This window comes from Psittacula echo, assembly GCF_963264785.1.
Source record: "Psittacula echo genome assembly, chromosome: 12".
Classification (NCBI taxonomy): domain Eukaryota; kingdom Metazoa; phylum Chordata; class Aves; order Psittaciformes; family Psittacidae; genus Psittacula; species Psittacula echo.
The window spans coordinates 6065190-6086523 of NC_137747.1; positions in this window are offsets into that span (position 1 = coordinate 6065190).

Consider the following 21334-nt stretch of genomic DNA (forward strand, 5'->3'; position numbering starts at 1 on the left):
TGCTGCATACTCCATGCAAATTTAGACCTCGAGCATCTGAATGTCAGCAGCTGTCCCTGGAGCTGCTGCTGGTACAGGATCAGAGGCTTGCCAGCCTTCGGCACCGCTTGCCCTGGAGCTGCACAGTGCCTGCCCTCTGCTCAGTCTGGTCCAAGCACATCTCAAGAAGGTGACTCCAAACACGCTCTGACCCATGGAGCTAGCAGGAACAATGTGGCATCCTGAGGACAGCTCAGCACCCTCAAGCGTGAAGCTGGACGCGGTCCCAAATGCAGCCATGCAGTGAGCTGGAGCTGACAGCTGCCTGCAGGGGCTGGGGAGCCTCAGTGAAGGAGCCCCTGGGCCATCCAGGGGAGCTGTCATCATCCCTGTGGCTTCACCAGAGCAGCTTCCTCACACTGTGGGAGTGATTCACCCGTGGTGCCCTGGGCTGCCTTCTGGCTGCTAAGTGGGATGGGGAATGCTGTGTTCTGTCCCCAGGAGAGCCATGACTTCAGCTGACTTTGCCCTGAGCACTGAGACTCGGGAATAAAAGAACAAACCAAGGGCAGCAGTCCCGGTAGGCATGGAGCAAAGCCTGCCCCACTTCTGTCAGCCACTGTGGAGCTGAGGAGCCCAGCCAGCAGCTGGCACTGCCCCATCCTGCCAGTGGGGATCAAGCTGGGGGAGATACAGGTCACAGCCCATAGTTGCTAGAACACCTTCTATTAACAAAGCTGTTATCAGTAGTAGAATCAAGCTGTTAGTAACAGAGCAGTGTCACTGATTCCCCACTCCTGCGGTTCCCTGGCTGGAGCCCCAGCAGGCAGGATGGCCCTGGAGGGTCACAGTGATGAGCCAAAGACTTTTAGGCTCAGTTTGCCCTTCAGGAGCTCCTGCTTTCATCAGATGTAAGCACAACCTTTAGTCTTGGTCTGCAGCAGCACACGTGCCAGAGCCAGGGCAGGCATGTCCTGCCAGCCTCCCAGTACACAGCAGTACGGCAGGGACTGGGTCAGGACTGGGATTCCTGCAATGTTGTGGTACTGTGGTAGCACAACAGCAGCAGTGTTCTTTGTACTAACACTGATGTGGCTGATGATCCCAGTGCGAGGCATCAGGCTGAGCACCGCTGCAGGGTGAGCAGAATCAGTGCAGTGCTCCATTAATACTGCAAGCATGGGAGATAGCATCCCCTGCACTGATACCATGGCAGGTCCTGCAAGCCCGGAGGGTGGGCTGGCAGCACAGGGACCAGGGTATCACAGTATCACAGTATGCTAGAGATTGGGAGGGACCTCAAAAGATCATCTAGTCCAATCCCCCTGCCGGAGCAGGAACACCTGGATAAGGTTACACAGGAATGTGTCCAGGCGGGTTTTGAATGTCTCCAGAGAAGGAGACTCCACAACCTCCCTGGGCAGCCTGTTCCAGTGTTCCGTCACCCTCACTGAGAAGAAGTTTCTTCTCAAGTTTAAGTGGAACCTCTTGTGTTCCAGTTTGTACCCATTACCCCTTGTCCTATCATTGTTTGCCACTGAGAAGATCCTGGCTCCATCCTCGTGACACTCCCCCTTTATATATTTATATACACTAATAAGGTCACCCCTCAGTCTCCTCTTCTCCAAACTATAGAGACCCAGCTCCCTCAGCCTTTCCTCATAAGGGAGATGCTCTACTCCCTTAATCATCTTAGTTGCCCTGCGCTGTCCTTCTTGAACTGGGGTACCAGCCCTTGCCGGGTGGAGGGGTGGGAGGGAGCAGGTTACAGCTGCAGGGCTGTGACACAGCGGGGTGCCAGCGAGCTGTATGCGCTCTCATCGCATCTGTGCACTCATGAGTGATGGCTGAGTGGGACTGAATGAAGGCTGCGTGGTCCAGGGAGCTCTGCCCCTCTTCCTTGCCAAGCAGGCAGAAGATGCTGTGCTGCACACATCACAAGGCCTCCAAACTGCTAAGTCCCTCCTCCCCTGCACATACCCCCCCACGCCCCCCCAAGCGGTGAATTAAATGGTGGCCGAGGGAAGAAACACCACTTCATCCATGCGTTCATCTCAGCCAGAGACCTGTCATTTGGGCCTGATGTGCCTCCTGCCCTGCAAGCTGGCCTGGGCACCGCACTCCTGTCTGCGCTGTTCTTTTCCAGCGGTTGGGCACTTCGGCAGGGATCCAGAGATATTTGCTGAGAGAAAAGTGTTTTCTACAGGAAGAGGCTTTCTTAAGCACATTAAGAATGAGGGGTTCTTTAGCACTGGCAACACCACAGACTTGCTCTGTGCCTTTCTGCATGAAAATTGTACAGACAACACCAGGAGGCTCGTGGTGCTCAGACTGTGGCTTTCCACCATCCCCAGCCTTGCCATGCCAGCGGACCCACGCACATCCTGCTCCTCTTCTAGTTTCTCAGCAGACTGAGGGAACCCATGTTGTAAAGGTGGAAGCAGACTCTGCTGCTGTCCCCTCATGCTGCCTGTACTCTTTGGGATGCTGGTCCCTTGTTTCTCAAATGAGGCCAAGGGATCACCTGCACTGCTCACCTTCCCTCTGGCCAGGTAGATTCTGTTGCTGGCAGGCTGGAGCCTGTGCCACAAGAGTGATGGGATCCCAGAGGCAGAACAAGCCCCAGCCTTTCTCCACAGAGCCTGGGTCAGTGGCTCTGTTCAGACTGGGCTCCCTCGGTCTGCAGTGAGTGGCCAGGGCCATCCTGAACTGGAGCCATGTCCCCAGCCCTGGTGGCGAGAAGAGGATGGATGTGCAGTGTGAGGATAGCTGGGTACCAGGATGAAGGCATCACTGGCGCTGGGGACAGCACTGTGGTACCCTTCAGCCAAGCTCCCTGGGTCACTCACAAGAGTAACCTCGAGGTGCCAGACTTTGTCTGCAGGGAAGAGAAATGCCCTGCCTGGTCCATGCTACCCATGCTGGGGCCTGGATGTGACAGCAGGGATAGGGATGATGGCAGTGCTGGGGGTGATGGCAGAGCTAAACCGGTGACAGGGACAAGGCTGACTGCACACAGAGAATCCCATTCTTGGGTCCATCTAAGGGGCAATGAGGAACCCTGGCAGTGTTGGCAAGTGCGGCTCCGCACCGGTGCTGGTCACTGGGGAGACGGCTGGGAGTGCGTGCGCTGCTTTGATGGAGACAAATGAGCACATTTATGTCAGCTCCAGAAGAGTAACATCTGCATGGGGCCTTAATGAAAAGCCAGGTACCTGGTGATATAATTGCCATCTGGATTGTCAACAGCAAATTAAACCCTGTTTAGGTTGGGTGCTGCCTTTCCACTGGTGTTGTTTTCTGCAGGTAGGAAAGCAGCAGAGCTCTTGGAGCTCAGGGCTTTGCTATCATTTGAAGGGGGGGGGGAGCGTGTTTACTCTCATGGATCGAAATTTCTCCCGTCCCTGGAGCACGCAGCCTCTTCTGCTGAGGCACAGGCACAAGAGGCAGCTTCACCTTCGATGCCCTGTCCTGATGGTGCTGCAGCGGCAGTTGTGCCTTTGTCTTTGAGGGGCAGATTTGCAGATCCTAACCCTGCTCCCAGGCTGGGCAATCGTTCAGCTGCAGGAGAGGCCTCAAGGCACATCCCGAGGGATGCTGAACACCTTCTGCTCCCCGTGAAGGCAGAGACTTGGTAGACATCAGGGCTCAGAGCCGGGGTGCTTATGCAGAGGGTGGCCGGTCTGCTACCTCCCTGCAGTGAGACCTCAAAGCAAGGGAAGATTTAATGCACTAACTGTGATTCCAGTAGCTGCTGGGTCATGGTGACGCAGAGCCTAGAGCAAGCTAAGTTTGCCTGGGTCCCAGCTTGCTAAGTTAAAGCTGGCATCAGCATCTCTCTGGAGTGGAGAGGAGCCTGAGCAAGGGCTTTACAGGCTCCCAGCCAGTGCTGAGCCCCATGGCAGGGCCACATCAACCTTGCCAAGCCAAGGGATGCTCATGGACTTCCATTGGGAAAGTCCTGTCACTTCCCTGTCCCTGTCACTTTATGGTCTCCATTTCCAACATGAGCATCTTCAAAAAGCCATTCAGGTGATGGGGATCTCAGGGAGGTGGGAGAAGGTGAGTGGGCAGCGAGGGACAGCCCGTCTTTGCCCCTTGCATTCCTCCACACTCCTCCTTGTGCTTCCGACTCCCTTTTCTGGCCATGCATGACACTAACAGCTGTTCTTAGACAATCACAGATGGACGGGAAGCTGAGGCAGCTGACAGCACAAACATCCCGTCTGCCGAGCACTTCTCCTTCCCTGGCCTTGTTCTGCTCTCCATCCCTCCCAGAGGTGCAGGGGACCAGGATGCTTGGATGAGTGCGTGACCTCCCTGCCAATAATCTACTGTATCTTCTTGGTGGCAAAAAGATGCTTCCAAACATGCCCCAAGCAATGTTTTTAGGGTGGGATGCAGCCATGGGGTGAATGAGGGGGGTATGGCGTTGCCTGTCCCATGTCCTGGAGGCAGAGCACACGTGTCCCCAAGCAGTGTGAGTGGGGTGGCTCTGGTGCTCGCTCATCGTGCAGGATGTGTTTGTTCTGTGTGGTTTTGCTGATCAGTAGCCTCAGAGGAGCTGCATTAATAAGTGCCACTGCCTTGGCCTGTGTCTCCCACCAACCCGAGTCCCCAAGGGCAGCATGAGAGCTTTCAGCAGGAACCAAGGGGCTGGATGAGGGGACAGGCTTGGATAGGGGGAACATGAATTTACCCTCCCAATTGCATCGCATGCTTCTCACAGAGTCTTGGATGACCCGCTTGCTGTGTAAAGCAAGAGTGGAGCTGAGAAAAACGTCCCACCTCGATACCCAACTGTAGTGGGATGGCCATGTGTCATGGTTTAAGCCCAGGCTGTAAATCAGAACCACGCAGTCCACTTCCCCCCCCCACCTTTCTTCCCTCCGCTTCTGGAGGGACGGGGAGGAGAATCAAAAGAATGCAACTCCCACGGGTTGAGATAAGAACAGTTTAGTAACTAAGGTATAACACAAACCACTACTGCTACCACCAATAATAATAATGATAAAGGAAATAACAAGCAAAGAGAATACAGCACCTCACCAACAGATACCTTGACCCCCACCCTGCAGTGATCCAGCCCTTCCAGCTACTCTCAGTTCTACATCCTGGGCATGACGTGCTGTGGTATGGAATACCTCTTTGGCTAGTTTGGGTCAGGTGTCCTGTCTCTGCTTCATCCCGGCTTCTCCTCCTCCCTGGCAGAGCATGAGACTCACAAAGTCCTTGGTCAGGGTAAACATTCTGACCCACAACTGAAAACATCGGCTTTATCAGTACTATTCCCAGGCCAAAAGTCAAAACCACAGCACTGCCCAGCTACTAAGAAGAAGAAAAACTGACTGCTGCTGCTGAACCCAGGACACCATGTCAGCTCCTAAGGGACATGCTGTGTGCAGAGGTGGGATGGGAGATGGTTGGAAGCCATTTCAGGCTGGTGGTCCATGGTGTCCTGGTGCTTTCTTGTCTCTGCAGATGTTCATCCTGCCTGGCAGCACAAGATGCCCTGATGATAAATAGTTTCAAAGGCAGGACTAGGTAGGGCTCAATATATTACTGTTAACACATAGCTTCAGGTGCCAAAAATCAGCTTTCCTGGTGTGATTTTAGGGCTGTTATGACAGACCTGCATCCCAGCTGCAACTTTGACAATGACGCTCTGGAGCTGTACTTACCCAGGTGCCACATGCAAACAAACCACAGAGCAACCAAGCAATTAATGGGATTCTCAGCCTGTCCTGTCCCAGATGTTATTTCTAAGCATGTCCTTGGCCACGACTGTTCAGGGTAGTTCAGTCCTGTGGAATGCTTTCTACCACTGTCGCCAGCTCCTGCCAGCAGCAAGGCTGAGCCACATCCCTGCTGGGCACGTACCTGTAGTTACAGGTGAAGAGGCAGGAGGTCAATGCCCATGGGGGATGGATATAAGTAGGTTGAACAGCCGCATTCTACCCCCGAGGCTCATAGTGCAGGAAAAATCCCTTCATGACTCTCCTTGGTATCCACCTCCCAGACCTTCAGTCTCTCTGAGATCTGACTGCAGCCGTGCCTCTTGCACTCGCAGGCTCGTCTGGCTTGGAAGCTCATTAGCAGACCTGCCTCACACACATGAGATGCACCACACAGGAGAACCAGAGGGCAGGACAGACTGGGTGCTTGTTCCTCTGGTCACTCTCTGTTTTCATTCTCCTTTTGGAGGTATCCTTGAAGGACAGGCACAGGGACGCAGCAGGGGAGGTGCGAAGGAAAGATGCTCATCACAGCTTTAGGTGACCATAACTCTCAGTTGAGGTGTTGCGCCTCTGCACAGTGTAAATATGTGTGAACACACAAGCACCGCGGCCGCTCTGTCTTTGAAGGATGTTTGTGACCCATCCTGGCCCCTTAGCAAAGAGTCTGTTGTCAGGTAACAGGTAACAGTAAATTGGTGTCTGTGGACGCCCGAGCTGGGACCGCCACGCTCATTACCTTGGAGTGCAATCAGGAATGGCAGGGCAGCCGTGGGAGCATGTGTTGTGTCATCCCTGCTAAACCCCCATCCCCGAGCACTGCAACAAGTACCCGCAGCATTGTGTTCCTCCTCTCCAGACACAGCACAAGTGATCACATTAAGTCCCTAACGAGCCCAGGGACCACTGTGTGAGCCAGACACAAATTCATATTCAGAGACTTTCCCAGTCCCAAATGGCTTATGAGCTCTCCTGGTAAGACAGACAGAGGAAATATCATAAACCTTGCTTTATAAATGGGGAATTGAGGCACTGAAAGGTTTAAGTGACTTAACAGGGATTCAGAGGGGAGCATCTCCAGAGCCCAAGCACAGAAGCATTCCTGGAAGACGGCCTGATCTTCCAGCATCCTCCTTATCAAAAATACCCTCTTTGTCCCCACTTGTCACCATCATCTGGGCACTCCTGGGGTCTACTCAATGGATTTGTCCCCCTCTTCTTTGCTTCTCCTTCTCTTGGGTACTTCTGGTGGCTCTGGCTTGTTGTGTGACAGCCTGGGCAACTGCGTCAGCACCTGCCCTGCACATGTGTATGTGTGAGTGTCAGCATGCCTGTGTGCTTGGAAGGGGAGAGGAAATCCTATAACCTGGATAACCGAGCATCATTATCTCACAGCACTGCTCTGGAGAGTGACTGGGCTGTGGAAGAGGCCATGGGAAGCGTGGGCACGGACATCTGCATGGGCAGGAGTGTCTGGGGTGCATGCAAGGGCGATGAGCTGGAGGAGGGATGCTGATGGCAAGTGCTGCCCATGCTGCAAGCAAGTCAGTGCTCCCAGGCACCACCAGTAGGATCCATCCCTGAGGATGGTCAGGTCAGAGCTGACCCACCCAACTTGCCCATGGCTCCCTCCATCTTCAGTAGTGACTAGGGCACAACTGGAAAGAGTGAAAGGGTCCTGACCCCCCCCCAGCACACCTAGGAGCCCCCAGGGATCAGTCACACTGGCACCCTTGTTGGCCCTGGCTTCCTCCACCCTCACTGACACAGATGGCCCCAGGTTTCCTGAGCTCCATCAGACGCCCGGAGGAGGTCTGCAGGGAGCTAGTAAAGTAGTTTCAGAAGCACCTTGTGTTTCCAGACATGGGAGACCAGGACAATCAATGTTGAACACTCAGATGTCACATTTGCCTTTCTAAAAAGCCAGAGATTGAAGATTCTGAAAACACCACACGCTGAGATTTATTTGCTCCTTTCTGATTTTTGGAGCTGTTTGGCATAACCGTGGGGCTGCTGCAATCAGGAGGCCAGGGCTTTGCTACTTCAGATACAGGAGAGCAAGCTGGGTTTTCACGTAAGCCGGTGGCTCCGGGAGCTGCAGCGCATGAAGCCCACATCAAACAGTGTGAGCTGAGAAGTGGCCAGGTCCTGGGTGTGTTCCTGGGTGAATAAATCAGCTGCTGACCTCTGAGCTGTGGGAAAAGCTTTGCAAACGTCCCCAGCATCCTGCAGCTTCTGGTGTGATTGATTGCAGGGCTGGAAAGCAGCCCCACACCTTCTTCACAGCCTCCCAGGCGGCCAGGATGCAGTGGCCTCAATGGCCTATGGCTGGAGCATCAAAAGCCAGTTACCCCATCCCCGCCAGCAGCAGGATTGGCTTTGCAGACCAGTATCTGTGAGCAAAAAAAGGTATTTGGTGCTGGTTTTCTTATTCTTTCTTTTTACTGAAGGGAAGATGTAAGGTGGTTCAGCAGTTGTGGTGAAAGGAGGGCTTGAGGATTGCTTATGAGAGTAGGTGTGCAGCGATGTAAACGGTAGCTGTGAATCCCAGTTGTGCAGGCAGTGCTGGGGTGGGATTTGAGACACATCTGCTGTAAATTTGGGGTGAAAGGGCTTTGGTGGTTTATAATTGCCTTCTGTGAAGAGTTTGTGTCTCAGGTTTGTCTTGGTAAGTGTGTGTTATCCCTGCCCTGTTTGTAGTGAGCCTGCTCCCTACAGTGAGTAGTGATTCCTGCTTCCTGTAATCCCTTTCTGTCTTGTTCTCTGTTTCTTTGGGACTGAGTGAGTGTTGTCTGTATGGTTCTCCATTGATATCACATACTCTTTGCTTCTGAAGCTATTGTGTGGTTGGCTGAGGGCCTCTTGTAATACCAGGCCAATCTCCTGGCTCAGAAAGATCATTGCCAGGTTTGTAGGCATGCACTCTGGCATCAGGCTCAGGAGCAGATGTCCTGTGTTCAAGGAATGGGATGTCAGAAGTGCTCTGCAGTATGGTAGAATCTGAGCCTCCAGGCACTGGGGCAGATTCAACTGAGTGGAAGAGATGGTTCCACAATGAGCTCCTGATGCCCTGGGAGCTAGGGATGGCACAGGATGCTTGAAGCCAGATGTGGCAGGGCCCTGGATAGCAGCACTGCCAGGGAGCCCTTCTGCCACAACCCCAAGAGGGTGAACCTGAGCTGCAGTCCAGCATTCACAAGTCCTTCTGCTGAGACTGTGCCCAAACAGCCAAAGAGGGAGCATCTCACTGAACTCCTGAGTATGGGGGGTTATGTATATTGCCTTTGATTTACACAGTTTCCTTTCTGTGGGCTGCCGAGAGGAGTTGTTCCCAGGACTGCAGTCATCAGTGCTGCAGGGTTTGGAGAGGGGCTGCCCCTTAAGCTGCTGCGAGCATGGTGGCACAGCGCATCCCTCCTGCATCCCATGCCCCTGCTTTCCAAGCTTCAGCTCAGACAGGTCTCCTTTGCCTTGTTGTGAAGGAAAGTCCTTGTGAACTGCTTTAAAGCTGCCGGGTCCCACCAGCATGCTGTCAGCTGCCTCTGGCTCCTGCAGGCTGCTGCTCCCATCAACTTGTTGGCTCTTGCAGGGCATTAACCCCTGGGGAGCTGGCGCAGGGAGATGCGGTGTTCATGCAGGGAGTCAACTGGTGGCGGCTGCACTGACCCTGTTCATGGATGCCTGCAGGGCACACGAGCCCAGCACAGCTGCCCGCCTGTCCTGTCCAGTTTTATGTCTCAGAAACAAGGAAATAAATGACCCAGAATGAGATGTTTTAAAGCTGAAAGGCAACCATGTCAGATGTGGTCCTTTCTGAGGCACTCGTGACATCTGCAGCCTGCAGTGATGCTTTTCCCATGGGAGCTGCTCCAGCTGTATCCGGTGGGTGGCTGTATCCTGATTTCCAAACCAGACCAGCGTGCCAGGCTCAGTGCCATGAGGCTGGGGCCACCTGGGCATCCCACAGCTCGAGAGCATGGAGCTGCAGACATGCACCGTGCTCTAGGACCTGCTGGGGAGCCAACAAGGGGCTCTCACAAGCCCAGTGTTGTCCCATCTGGAAGGGGATGCAGGAAAATGAGAGCCTTTCCCAGCATGGCCTGTGGTTCAGAGGTCTCCATCAGGGAGCTCCCATCTCCATGTCAGTGTTGCTGATGTGTGTTCTGCATGGGGCAGTGCTGCCGTGCTCCCCTGATGCCTGTGAGCCGGCACCGGCCCTGTCCCCGCTCCCACCGGCTGTCAGGGCTGTGTGTGATGCCCGCCGTTGGGATCCGGCAGATCCAGCACCTCATCTCCTGGCAACGGTCCTCCCGTAGCAACTGCCGAGCCATTGAGGGGAGCAGGAGTGGGAGGGCTGCAAACAGGGAGCAGGAAGAGCAGGAGGCCTTGGTGGACCCCCCGCTACGTGTGGCTCTGGCCAGGCTGTGTTTGCTGCCAGACACCGGACAGGTCCTGCTGGCATCCTGGATCCGGCATCCTGGTCCAGCTTCCAGGGCACCAGGGCAGCCACTGGGCTGGGTGGCATCCTGTCCCATGGGATTGGTGAGCAGCATGTATGGGGCTGCTGGCTCCTGGTATTCACTCAGGCAGTGAGGCAAGTGGGGGCTCTGGCTGGTGTCCCCAGGAATGCCCCCATCCTGGCCAACCTGCCCAGCAGAGCAGGCACTCTGGTGGAGCTTCCTCCAAGGACATCCTCCCCTCTTCCTTCCCTAAGCTTTGTCAAGGCCAAACCACCCATTGTGCTGACTGGTGGCATCAGTGCCTGGGTCCAGTGGGGTCTTCTCCAGCTGTTCCTCAGGCAAGGGAAGCCCATGCCCACAGTCCAGCTCTCCCATTACATGGGTGCTCCTCAGTTGCTGCTCCCCAAGGCATCTCCCATCAGGGTTCATCCTCCTTGCCCTTTGGCCCATCTTGTGTTTTCAGTTGCATGCATGTCACAGAGTGAACACCTCCATGATTTGCCTCTGCCCCTGTTACTCCTTTTTTACTGCTGGCCTATTTTAAGTTGCTGTGCTTTGCATTCCTGCCTATGTCCTCTTTGTCTTAGCAGGGCCTGAACTGTTGAATGCAAACTGGGGTACTCTGCTGCTGTAGTTAAAGCTCAGCCTTTTGGTGTTTCCCCCCTACCTCCCCAAAACCCTCTCTCACACATCTCCTCCACACCATGGCAATGGGTGAGTGCATCTCTTGAGCTAAGGCCATTCCTCTCCCTGGGACCAACCAACATCAGACTCAGGTTCAGGGCTGCAGAGTGGTGGGGACGTGGCCAGGTAAATCAGGGGAACTTTGTACCCTAAAGGCTGCCCCGTCTCACACCAGAGCCAGCTGAGTGTGTACGGAGAGCTGGAGGGAGAGCTGCAGCTTGCACAGACACAGGCTTGCAGCATGCAGTCTGCCCCACAAATCCAGCATCCTCTGGCCTCTCTGAATCAGAGCGACAAGGAGCCCAACCTCTGTCACTGGCTCTGTAAGAGGGGGCATTGATATCCCATGCCCACTGGTCTCCTCTCCATGGCTGAACATTCGCACAGCCCCCAAGGGGACAGCTCTCAGGCACCCAGATCTGGGGCTGTTGCAGGAAAGGCAGCAGAAGCAATAGCGAGGAGGTATCTCTGGGCTAGTGGCAGCTGACCTGAAACCTTCAATTAGTGCTTGGCTGGTGCAGGGCCCCTTGGAGGAACAGGAACTCATTATAATGGGATCTGTCTCTGTATGCAGAAAAACACATGTTCTTCTACCAAGTGCATCTGTGTTTGTATGAGATGGGTGCAGATCTACCCCAAAAGCACAGCCTGTCTGTGGCAGGTTTTCTCTATCCTTATTGAATTGAGCCTCCCAGAACTCAATGTAGCCATCTCCAGAAACACTCTGTGTAAGATCTTAAGCAGATGGACTGTGTCTTTCCAGACCTGTGGGCAGACGAGTGGGAAGAGCCTGGGATCTCTGGTTTTGGCCTTCATATGCCACTGTGTTTAAGAATTTAGCAGCTCTAATTTCAGGCACAGCAGGCAAAGTCTCTTCATGATGCGGCTGGACCGGTCCAACTGAACTCAACTCCCAAGAAATCAGCAGGACCTTGGCTTGATGTTGGAGATCCCAGGCCCCTGGGGATCCCCTGGAATAGTTGGCCAGAGGAACCCAGGAGACAGGATACAGAGAAAAGGGAGCAACCCCAGCCCATGGCCCGGTCCCCTGCCAGCCCCAGTGACAATCACGGCACAGTTCCGCAGATGGATCTGCATTTCTTGGAGCAGTCTCTCTAACAGGGAGTGGGATCCCGGCATGCAGTGATCTCACAATGAATTTAGGGATGAAGGCAGAGGAAGCATTTAGTGCATGATCCCAGCTAGGCCACTCCTAAGGGAGTAGAATCAACCTGCAAACCCCAAGGATGCTGGGCTTGTTTGGACTGCTGAAAGAAAGGGGATGCATCAGCTCTCTATTGATGCATTACTGGGTAAACACTAGAGAAGAAAGACAGAGTTCAGGTAAAGGACACAAGGAATGGTGCAGTGTTTGGAGATGCTCAGGCTGGAAACTCAGACAAAAGCACAAATCAGCACAAGCGGGGAGGTGCTGCAGTGAGAGCAGGGCTGTTATTCCTCAGGGGCTTCTTACATCTCTCCCCTGAAATGTGTAACAGGAATGGAGAGATGGCTCCCTGCACATTCCAGGCCTCTCAAATTCACTGCTAGAGCAGCTGCATTCCTGTTTGGGCTCCATGTTTCAGAGGGTACACTAAAAAACTGCTGACAGAAGTTGCCTTCCAGAGCGAGAAGATGCTTGGTGTATTTATCAATAGACAGACATGTCCGGGTGAGGGGTACTTCCCAGGGAACAGCCTAAAGAGACCCTGTGCTCACTGCTGTGTAATGCGGATGTGCTTCAACAAACACCAGCATCTACCTGCTTTGGTAGTGTGTTTGTCCAGGGAAGTCTCTGGAGACAAATAACTGAGGTCAGGCAGTGCAGACTGGGGAGAAAGGGTCTTTTGGTGGCAAAGCATCAACCACCATGTCCCTCAGCTCTAGGGGATGTCCCTTGTGCTCCCACAGGTCCCCTTCTCGCCTGTCTCTTCTAAGGGAGCCGCTGAGCTCCCCACCCTGCAGCATTTACCTTTACAGCAGTCTGTGTCTGTGCACACATCAGGGCTCATCTTCCTCCCATTCTAGTTGTACATCTAGAGGTCTGGTTTTACTCGCTCTCGTGTATTTCTGCAACATCTCCTGTATCCCCTCCACCTCTTCTGTCCACCCTCCGGCACGTGAGTACACCACCAGCTGGGACACATCCATGACTCACAAACCTTGCAGCATTCAACAGGAAGAACGGGGTAACTGGCATGACCTGCCCATTTTGCCTGTCTGGTGTCTCCTGGCCCATCTTCCCTTTGTGTTTATCAGGCGTCTAAAATAAGTCATTTTAATATGTCTCTTCCTCCCAGGAGTGTTGGGAGGATTAATTAGCTAATGTTTCTACAGTGCTTTGAAGATAAGTGCCAAGTGGGATGATGATAGGAGTAGAAATGGATTCTCTCATCTCGCCTCCTTCCTTTTTTCACGTGGGCTAAAGCAAAGAGCTGATGTGCTCTTCCTTCACTAGGTCACCTGGTGGGGATAGCGTCACCTCTCATTGCAAAGCATGGTGAGGAGATAGTCCATGAGCAGAAAGCACTAACGGGGAGTAAATGGAAGAGCAGAGAGAAGGTGGCCAGGAGAAGAAAGCAGCAGGGTTCAGCTCAGTGGGGTCTGGGCATGCAGCTGCACGCCATGGCCCGGAGGTTGTCACCTGCTCACTGCGTCTGAACCGTGCCTGGCATCTCCCTGGCTTGGGTGGGAATGGGGATTGCAGCACTGACCCCTGGTACAGAGCCCTGATACAGCAAAGCTGCTACCAACCAGCTCAGTGGAGACATCCACCCTTAGGATACAGGAGAGGTGAACCCTGCATATTCGGCTCAGGCCTGAAAGGCATTTGACATTTCTTAGGCAAAACCACACTTTCTTATGGAAAACCGGCAACAATTTTCTCATAGAAGAAATGAGCTTTTCTTGTGTGGAGCGGTGGTGCAGGAAAGCGTTTCACCCACAGGGCATCTTTCCTTCTTTATTCCAAACTATGCAAAAGAGAAACAAACTCCATTTGTTTCACCCAATTTCTTTCACTCATTTGTGCCAACTGCCCCAAAAAGCATCCAGCTCTGTGGAATATCACAGCAGCTATCCCCATTCCAGAGCAATACAAGGGAAACTGAGGCAAAGCTTCCCTGCCTGAGCAGGGAATGGTATTTCAGGCTACAGGATTCCCACCAGCTGTGCCCCGGCCCCAGCTCTGCCTTGTTGTACATCAATAGTGAATGAGCTCTGGCTTTGCCTGGGCTGGGGAATACATGTTGTAACTGGCGATGTTAATTAAGCGGTAACCAGGCTGATGGAGATTTATTTCCAGGCTGCCTGCTAGAAACGGGTAATACACATCTGGGGAATGGGAAATTGACCTTCTGCTCGTTTCCTGTCTTCTCCAAACAACCATTCATTAACGCGGTGGAAGCGATGGGGTGGGCTCTTCCATGCAGCACTCCCCTGGGGCTGCCCAGACTGGCAGGAAGCAGCTCTTCAGCCTGGCTCTGGAGCCTGGTTGCCATCTCCCTCCATCCCAGGTCCTGATCCAGGAGCTGGCACTGGGCACAGCTCAAAAGACTGGAGGTCCCTCCCTGTCTCCATGCCTGACCTTCCCTATCCTGTGCCTCAGTTTCCCCAGAGCGACAGTGATGGTTTGATTGAGAGTGATGCGTTTTGCACTTCTTTTTGCTGCAGAAGAGGCCAGCAGCCCTCACTCCAGACCCAGTGCCTCCAGTTGGTACAGGATGCCCTGTTTTTCCACACCTGAGCTATGTGAACTACTCCTTGACATATTTTCCTCCATCTGGCTTTGCACACAGTCGTACTTTCTATCCCTGCATTACACAGCAGGCTGGAGCATGGAGCCACTGCACTCCTGAGACCTGCTTGCCTGCATGGAGCTACCTGGGCTCCGCTGGGCTGTGAGTCCCCACACCCCACACCGCTCCCTGTTTCCAAGCAGATGATGCCAAAGGGGTCCAGGCTTGGGGAGAAGCAGCAGCTGCCTGGAAAAGCTCCGAAGGGCTTTACAGCCTGTCTGGCTTAGCGCTGGGGCTACGGGCTCCATCTGCTCCCTGTCTCAGCCAGCAGCCTTGGCCAGGAGCAGAGGGGAGCCCTGCAAGGGGAGGGGGAAGTACAAGCAGCACTTCCCTTTTAGGTGCTTTTAACCCTCGAGTTTCAGGTGCCCTGCAAACAAAGCCCACAGCCCACACACAGTCCCCTGGTTAGTGCCCAAAAGCAGCACAGCAGTCGCCCGTAGTGCCTTTATAAGCTGCTTTCTTTAAGATGACTGTTCCTGCAAGAAAGGGAGGGGGAGGCATGATTAATTTTCATTAGCCTTGTAAATAATAAGCTTGTTTCCGCTAGTCTTGCCCTGTAATTAGGGCTCTGGTTCCAGGGCCCTGCAGAAGGAAGCTGAGATTTGCTGGTGACTCACGGGAAGCTGGGCCAGCCTGGACATCCCACCCTGGGCCAGGAAAAGGAAAGTGGCTGGGGCCGCTTGGGAAAGATGGAGCTTCCCATCATTCCATAGGGGAAGAGAGCAAGGGCAGTGGATCTCCAAGAGGAGAGGGAAAAGCCCACCCAAAGGAAGCACAGGCTGAGCTTTGCACATCTTCATTATTCAAATGAAAACGAAAGCAAAACTTCTGGTTGGGGGCTGGCAGCGGCTGCCCCAATAGCTGGGTGTTGAATATGGATGTGGGATGATCTCAGGATCTCAATGACATGGGGATGAGGTAGGGAAGGAGCACCTGGATATTTACATTGAATCTTAGGCTGAATGACCTGCGGCCACCAAGGCCACAGTCCAAAGCGCTGTGGAAATACCTGCTCTAAGCATGGAGTGACCGAGCCCCTGCAGCTGAGGACACACAGTGGTCAGTTTTGGGCAGTTTCATGGTTGGGATCTCAAAGCCTCACTCAGGTGAAGAGGGGAAGTTTTGAAGCCTCCGTTTCTATTTTGGTCCCTGCTCAGCAAGAACTTTCCTGCTTTTAAACTGAAAATGCTGTTTCGATGTATTTTAAAGAAAGGGCAGTATTTTACAAGAGAAAGATGGAGCAGTTGAAAAAACCCAAACAGGTATTTTATTATACACCCCCAAAGATGGCCACAGTGATCCCAAAACACCCCCTTGGCAGGATCACGGAGGAGCTGTAGGAAGCACTCTCGTACAGAGCAGTTTTCTCTCTTTCTGGCTGCTGCCCTGTCCCTGGAATAAAGAGAGACTCATGGGGCTGAGACCTGGGAAACAGGGAACGGGGAATGGCTGCTTTGGTTACTCTTCTCCCTATCATGAGGGCAAAGAACCGCATGAAGTGATCCAAGTGGAATCCTTTTTCCACAAGACAAATTCACTGTGGAACTCACTGCCAAGAGGTACCAGAAGCACAAAGCTAAGGAAGTTTCAAAAGAGGAAAAAAAAAGGTTACAAGAGACGTGGATGAGGAGAATACCTCTGCCTACAGGAGGCAAAAGTCAGTCTTTGGGACCTCTGGAAAACACAATGTCCAGGATACCACCAGCATGGGGCACCTCCAGGAATGCCTCCATCCCAAAGCATACATATGATCCCTCCTTGGGCTTGTGAGGTTCCCCATTCCCTCTGCATGCTCCTCAGAGCAGGGTGAAAGTTGTACTGTCCAGCTCAGGCAGCCTGGGAGGTGAAATGCAAAGCCAGGCAGGAGCTGTTGATGAAGAGCACATCTTCAATTCCAATGTGCGAGAAGATGCACAGGCTCAGCAAGGCGGAAGCCACTTGTGGCTAAACACTACTGGAGCCTGGAAAACAGTCCTGGCTTGGGGTGCCCACCTATTCTACAGCCACCCAAAAGTCTGAGAGCAGCAAGTGGCTTCTCTGATGGCTATGGGCCAAGGACGAGCTGGACCTACGCCATGCTCTGCACAGGAGCCCAGGCCTACAGCCTCCATAGAAGGTTCCCACTGAAGATCTAAGACACAGCCCCTTCTGGGAACAGCTTTCCCAGCCCAGCAGGTGCAGCAAGCACCCTTCTTGAAAGAGCTGTTTGCTAAGGAAAAACCAATTGGCACACTAATTAGAAGTGACTGATTAAAGGACTAAAAGGGAATTACTCATCTTGTTAAAGGCAGGCACCTGCAGAGCTCTTCTTGCCATCAGAGCGACAGCATCCTCCATACCACGGAGAGGACACCTCTGCTCAGCAGTGCAGGCGTGTGAAGTACAACCTCTCATCCAGCACCAAGCCACAGCCATCAGCCCAGCACATCCCAAGGAGCAGCAGCACATTGACCCACCACAGGCAGTGAGGTCGGTTCTGTTCTAACACGAGCATTGTCTGCGCTTACTTGGGTTTGCCATAGATGGCTTCTTTGTGTGCTTCTTCTTTCCTATCCCTTGCAAAGGCACAGCCAGTGGCCACATCAGGTGAGAAGCACAGAGCAGGGACCTGCCCTGGGAATGTCCAAGTGTTCCTGCCTCAGTGGCACTCAGTTAGGCAATGCAGGTTATCCCAAATGTCAGGCCAAAAGCTTTGCCAGAGCACTCAATAGCACAGTGGGGTGCCAGAGCCAGTGAAGGAACAAGGATAAGGGTTTCCCAGTGGGAGCTACATAAGCACAAGGCTTCCTGATAGGAGTGGTTGTGTGGCAGACCTGCTTTAGGGAGTTTTTGCTGGATCAGGTTGTGTCCAGTCCCAGAGAGATGCTGCTCTCCATCTCTTGTTAGCCTGAGCAGACAAGCGGTGTCAAGGAGGAAGAGGAAGGAGCATGGGCAGACAGTTCAGGTCTTCTCTGCCACGTAAGAGGAGGCTTTCCTCCCATAGAGCTCCATGGTCAGGACACAGGCACTTAGCAGCAGGACCCCAGCCAAGAGCAGGCTCCTCAGTACTGCCTGGGTGAGGAAAGCAGCAAGAACAGACATTGCAGAGCTGCAGGCTGGAAACAGGCTGGGCAGCAGAGTACATGGCTCCAAGGCTTCTCTTTGCAGCCGCATTTCAGCACACAGCTCTCAGCACAAGTCTCTCCAGTTAAGTTCCTCATAACAAGGCAACCTCTTTCCCATGCATGTCACAAAGGTGCTTGGCAGGCTCACTGGGATGAGCTGGTGGGTTATGGAAGACCCCGTACATTCCCCTCTTCTACTTCCTCTGCCAGGACACAGATCTGTGAGCCTTACAGGTGGATAGGACTCAAAAGCTGACCTTGTGGGCCATGACATTCAAGGTCCCTCTTTGCGCCCTCGTTCCTCCCTCAAGGTGTTGATTTTAGCATTTGCTGATTTTAACACTCCAATTATGCAACATTCCTCACCAGATTTTGGGAACACAACTAGGTCGAATTCATGTCCATATGTGAGCAGAGTGCATTATCCAGGCTCCCTGGCATCAGTGTGAAGGCAATTAAAGCATTTCTTCTCTTCAAGTCCCTTGCTGGCTGGACCAATTTTATTCTCAACATCGTGATGTCACGTTAATGAAGGCTCCTCAGTCCCTTCTACTTGCCCTTCTCCTTCATTGTTTCATATCCTCCTGGGTCTGTCCCACACCCTCCTTGCTCCCCATGCCCTTCGAGGAAGGTGTCCATCCTGAATAGCATCTCATGGGCTGCTGCACCCCCATGCTTCCAGCCAGGTACTGCCACAGCAGCCACCTTCTCCCCACCAGAGCCTCACCAGCACCCTCTGCATGCCCAGGAGTCTCTGAGGTCCATTGTTGGTGTGGATTAGTGAATCCCTCCTCAGCGATCACAGGCTTGTGCACACGCAGTGTATCTGGGTCCTGGGGAAGGAATGCGACACCCAGCTCATCAGTGGGTTCCCTCAGTAAGAGCATTCCTCTTCTCTGCTGGGCATCACTGTGAGCATGGTTATCTGACTGCATGGACCAGAGCGGCTCAGTTCTGCTCCATCCAGCTGTGTCCCCCATCCTGCCAATGGGAACCTCAGAGCTGCTGTCAGGTCCCCTCTATGTCTCTGAGGTTCCTCTTGATTGACAATGATGTGGGATTGGGATCAGTCTTTTACACCCTCTAGTAGTCATCAGTCACCATGGGTGGATCTTTTGCCTCACCCTCTTGCTTAAATCATAAATCACAGGCAATATTAACGTGCATTGTCTTAGTGTCCAGGGTACCTTCCTGTTGGGAGAGCAGGAAAGGGAACAGCACAAGCAATGTGCTGTAACCTTGTTTCCCTCCTCCTGCGACCCAAATAGAACTCTTCTGCTGACAAATCATCTGCATAGGGACCTTTGCAGCATACCAGAGGGCCTCTGCCAGTTCCTCTCAGGGATAGGAACACGTTCCTCACAGTTCAGCAGGACTTTGCCACTCCTCCCACCTTTGCCTGGTTGTTTCCTCTGGTGCTTTCAGGAACATTTTTCCATTCATGCCTCTAGAAGAACCATGATACTGGCTACAAATCTCTTCCTAACAGCCACATCTCATCTGTGCTCTCCACAGCATCTCTTTTGCCTTTCTTGAATGTGAGGCAGTGATAACTCGAATCAGACCCCAAGCATCCTTCATACAAAATCTCATTCTTTCTGGGAGACCCACAAGACTTAAATGTGTTTGTTTACTCAGAGAAATGGTCATGAGATCAGAGGTACAAGAACACACACATATTTATTGTCTTCATTTCTGTTGCAGGATTTGCACAGAAGGATGCTATGGCCTATTTCATAAAGGAAAGCAGGCCAGAAGTTTGTAATGACTGTACCTGAACTTAGAGTCTGTAAAGCGAAGCATTAGAAGGAACTCAAGTTGGGGACGATAGCAGGAGGAGGGGAGCATTGCGTTCAACAGTGCTTGCCATCACTGCCAGCCTGCATGCCTGGCTGGCTCTTCACAGCATCCTGTGCCTTCATTGCCTCAGGGACCCCCGCTTACCCCCTGCTCCCCTCCACTCCCCTTGGTCTGCAATCCACTTCCCTGGGGTTACACCACCTCTCATAGTGCTGTGTGTCCTTCAAAGCGTGTAGATGAAGCCCTCAGTGATGTGGTGTAATGGTGGCCTTGGCAGTGATGGGGAATGATTAGACTTGATGATCTTAAAGGTCTTTTCCAGGTTGGTTGATTCCATGACTCTGTGTTGTCTTCAATCCCACCCGCTCCACGCAGCAGCCGTGATGTAAAGCAAGCTGCTCCTGAGAGCAGGAGAAAGAGGGGGATGATGGAGGTGGATCGCTGGGAGTTAGCTTAATGTCATTGTGCTGGTGGCACAATCGTTCATTTGCATTTCCTTGGGGCATTGATGCTGATATTAATTAAAGGTAATTATAGCACAGCTTTCTCAGTGCAACAGTAGCATGCAAAGACGAGAGCAGTATTACAGGCAAAAATACTCCTTCCTCTCAAGCTTCATTGGCATCTTCTATTTAGAGGAACCTGTTGGGTGGGTGGAGGCCTGGAGCATAGGCACTGCTCCTCCCATCCATCAGAGTCACCCTATGCCAAGGGGTACCAATATCAGCACCATTCCTAGAGAATCTTGGGAATACCCGAGAGGGCTGATGACAGACATAGACATGATTGGTGATGGTAGCACTGAACAGGTACTTCCAGCACAAGTAGGTACGGGGTGTGATACAGGATGTTGGGCGCTAGTGGTGGATACTTGTGCACCCAGGAGGGATGCTGGCAGCACTGGCAACAGGTGCTCATGGCTTTCATGGTGGACATTAGTGGCTCTAATACACAGTGTTACCCTTCAAAACAACAGCAGTGGCATTACAGTAGAAGAGCAATAGCTTTGCTGCTGGCAGATGGATGCTGATGCTATAGATGGCTGTAGGTATCACTAGCCATGGATACTGCCCGTGATAATGGCTATTGCAGGCTCTGGATTACTGGCTCAAACCTAACTCAGCTGACTAGTAGGTGGAATTCACTTTTTATGTGGAGAGAGCTGTGAAAAGGTTGGGTGGTATCAATGCAATTACCACTGCGTGGCCCTTCTGCAGCACACAGACTCATCATACCTTGTCTTACCACATTTTTGAGCAAGGGATGTGTCATTCCCATCCCTTGCTTCTCAGCAGCGAAAAGCTGAGCTCCTCAGATTGTCCCAGCATCGTGCCTACCTCTTCTCAATGCAGAAGAGCAAACACGCCTACCATGGGAATTAATTGATGTAAACCCCAAATAATATTTAATCTCACTGATTGTAATAATAATATAAATAACTAAGACTAGAATAAATAAATAAATAATGATACAATAAATAATTCAGGCTGTGATCTCTGTTGCGACGCACAGATTTCTGAGGACATCAAGAAACACCGGGGTTGGTTTTCCCCCCATGTTTATTTACTTTGCTTTCCATAAGGGAACATTTTTGTCAGTTGTTTGCAGTGCAGCTGTTGGTGAATGGCAATTAAGAAGGAAGCACAGGGCTTTAGCTGCGATACAGTAGCACCTAGTGACCAGATGGAAGAGATGTACAGTGTGAGCTGCTCAAGTTTAATGAGCAGCGCTGGTAGGTGAGAACAAGAGGCAGGTTTTGGCAGGTGAATAGCTAG